This window comes from Halichoerus grypus, chromosome 6, assembly GCF_964656455.1.
Source record: "Halichoerus grypus chromosome 6, mHalGry1.hap1.1, whole genome shotgun sequence".
Taxonomy (NCBI): domain Eukaryota; kingdom Metazoa; phylum Chordata; class Mammalia; order Carnivora; family Phocidae; genus Halichoerus; species Halichoerus grypus.
This window is the reverse complement of record NC_135717.1, coordinates 156,556,581-156,560,117: the sequence shown is the minus strand read 5'-3', so window position 1 is coordinate 156,560,117 and position 3,537 is coordinate 156,556,581. Positions and strand designations below refer to the sequence as shown.

Sequence of the window (3,537 nt, the reverse complement as noted above, 5' to 3'; positions counted from 1 at the left end):
CTCAACTGACTGAGCTGCCCAGGCACCCCCAAAAGGGGAATTTATTGGAAGGCTCACACTGCGAAGAGTGAGGGGTGGATAATATCAGTGGTCACTAGAACTAGGGACCAGAATGCTGCTAGGTATTGTTTTTTCCTCAAGCTCTCAACCCCACTTCACTCTGTGTTGTCAAATTCTTTCTCATAGAAAAGCTTTCTCTGGGTGTCTGGGTGGCTCAGTCAGTTAAGTGTCTGCCTTCGGCTCAGGTCATGATCCCGGGGTCCTGGGACTGAGTCCCGCATTGGGCTCCTTGCTCAGCAGGGAGCCTGCTTCTCCCTCTGCCTGCCGCTCTCTCTGTCTCTGACAAATAAATAAATAAAATCTTAAAAAAAAAAAAAGAAAAGCTTTCTTTACACAGCATGGAATATGGCCACCAGCTGCTCCTGAGTCTCATATCTCTTGTCCTTACCACCAGAGAATAAATCTCTTTGTTCAGCTTCAGTTACACAAATCCTAAGGAATGACCCTGATTGGCTTGGCTTTAGGTGTAAGTTTATTCCTTAAGCAATTAACTGTGTCTAGAGAGGTAGAACAATGCAAAAACATATTCCACACTACATCTTCATGCTTATTAAATGACATACCAAAGTGATTGATACCAAATGCTTTAGGTTAATATTCCCTGTACTAGTTATCTATTGCTGTGTAACAAGTTACTCCCCAACTTATTGGCTTAAACAGCAATCAGTATTTATGATCTCTCATAGTCTCTGTGGTTTGAAATTCAAGACTGGCTTAGCCAGGTGGTTCTGGCTCAGGGTCCCTCCTGTCAGGTTGTCAGTTGGGGCTAGAGTAATCTGAGGTCTTGACTGGGGCTGCAGGATTCACTTCCGAGATGGCTCACTCACATGGTGTTCAGTCCCTCCACATGTGGGCCTCTCCCCAGGGAGCTTGAGTGTCCTCATGACATGGTGGCCAGCTTTTCCCCGAGTGAGCAATCCAAGTGAGTGCAAGGTGAAAGCCACAATGTTTCTAATGGCCCAGCCTCAAAGGTTATGCTCTATCATTTCTGCAATATCATTTTCATTACACAAGTTGGCTCTATTAAATGTGGGAGGGGAGTACACAAAGATGGGAGTACCAGGAGGTGAGAATCACGGGGGGGCTGCCTTAGAGCTGTCGTAGGCTACTATATTCCCCAAAACACGTCCTGTAGAACTGGGATGTTAAAAATTGTTACATGGAGATGGGGATTTGCAGTCAAGTCAGTTTGAGAAAGGATAGGCCGAACCAAGTTAAACAAGTGTTTCCATAGAGCTTTCAATACATCCATACCTGCTTTGAATCCCTGAAAGGGGAGTAGAGTAAATAGCACCAAAATTTCTTTCTCATTCTCAGTTCTTCCTCCAGTGGGCCCTTCTCCCCTCCCCCCATCTCTCCGCTTCCTACCCTGTAAAAGCTTATCAGAATGCTGCCTTCTCCTGTTAAAAATGTATATTTCTGGGGGCACATGGCTGGCTCAGTTGGAAAAGCGTGTGACTCTTGATCTTGGGGTTGTGACTTTGAGCCCCACGTTGGGTGTAGAGATGACTAAAAAAATAAACTTTAAAAAAATGTACATGTGGGGCGCCTGGGTGGTGCAGTTGGTTAAGCGGCTGACTCTGGTTTTGGCTCAGGTTATGATCTCTGGGTTGTGAGATTGAGCAGTCAGCGTGGAGTCTGCTTGAGTTTCTCTCTCCCTCTCCCCTGCCCCTCCCACCCCCCCCCCCCACATGCATGTGCTCTCTCTCTCTTTCTAAAATAAATAAATAAATCTTTAAAAATGTACATTTCTGGCAAGGCAGTATTTTCATTTGGAGATACTTGTCCTTGACCCTCCAAAGCCTTCCTATTCATTTGGCAATTCCATGAAAATCTGGGAATGATTAAAAAGTAAAAGAACACATTTTTCTTTTGAGGTGAATGGTCAATCTCTAAGGAAATTCTGCAAAGAAGTTTCACAGAGCTCTCTATGTTGGTGATAGTGTTGGGTGATATTGAGTCATATAGTGGCAAATTCTGTTTGAAGGCCATTACCCATTTATATGTGAAAATTTGGGTTGCTTCTTTAAGATATATTTGTTGGTGGGCCGAGGAACAAGGTCGTGAGAAGAGGAGGACTTGGTGGTGCTGCCATTTCTATGGTCTCAGGGCTCTGCCCCTTTCGCAGAACTTCCAACAGCGCCATGTTGGGACAGAGCATCCGGAGGTTCGCAACCTCTGTGGTCCGTAGGAGCCACTATGAGGAAGGCCCAGGGAAGAATTTGCCATTTTCAGTGGAAAACAAGTGGTGATTACTACTTATGATGACTTTGTACTTTGGATCTGGATTTGCTCCACCTTTTTTTTATAGTAAGACATCAGCTGCTTAAGAAATAAGGATGTTTTAATTAATCCATCAAACATGTGAAAAGGAACATTTTAAGAGGTGCAGGCTCTTTGAAAAATAGATCAAACTCTTGTTTTCAACATACTCAATATGTTTGTAAATAAACTTATGGCATGAATCCTTAATGCCTCTTCTCTGAAACATGGAATGTAATAGTTGTGCTTACTGTTTCATTTGGGAAATATTCCAGGATTAGTTTGGTCAAACTAGTGTGTGATTTAGCCTGTTTCTTGTTTTTAGATTTTGAGGGTTTATTTAATTTTTGATTACTAGGTCAGGACCTTGTTGGTAATTTATGTTATTAAAAATGCAAACTTGAAAAAAAAAGAGATATATTTGTTGGTGGAAATACAATGTATGGATTAGTAACATCTGGTACTTTGAGTTTTTGCCAGCAAATACTGAATCTTTCAGTTTTGGGACCTTCTCCACCTCCTCTTGTGTAAGTGGGTTTTGTTGTTGTTTCTTTTGTTTAGGTTATTTGTCATGGCCACAACCCAATTTATTTGAAGTGTTTTTATCACATTTCTGTAAGCTGGTTATACCATCCTGAATTATTTAACTTGGTATAAACACTAAGGTATGTATATGGAAGCTCATATACCATATGTGTTTATGGAAATGTGCTTATTTAGATGTTTCCAGGAATAGCATCTGCTCTTATGCATCTTTTATAATATTTTGCATGGAGCCCTTATAATAATAGATCTTCATCATCTGATAATTTTTCATTGAAGAGAGTTTCACCTCTTATGTTTTTGGTAAGTGGTCATTTTTAATACTTTGGAGCAAAAAAGGATCTAAATTAAAAATAGGAAGTGATCGGGGCGCCTGGGTGGCTCAGTCATTAAGTGTCTGCCTTCGGCTTGGGTTGTGATCCCGGGGTCCTGGGATTGAGCCCCACGTCGGTCTCCCTGCTCCGTGGGAGGCCTGCTTCTCCCTCTCCCAATCCCCCTGCTTGGGTTCCCTCTCTTGCTGTCTCTCTCTCTCTGTCAAATAAATAAAATCTTAAAAAAAAAAAAAAAGAAGTGATCAATAAAAAAAGCTTTCTGGAGATCTTTTAATTTTCATTATCCAATGCATACTTTTTAGAAAGAGCTGATGTCTGTGCACATTATCTCAAATGAAAA

The 3,537-nt window shown here is 41.7% G+C and overlaps 1 pseudogene; it reads left to right on the top strand.

Moving 5' to 3' along the window:
* The first annotated feature begins 2,111 nt into the window (after window positions 1-2,111).
* LOC118531824 (cytochrome c oxidase subunit 7C, mitochondrial pseudogene) lies at window positions 2,112-2,540 on the top strand (annotated as a pseudogene).
* Window positions 2,541-3,537: the final 997 nt, after the last annotated feature.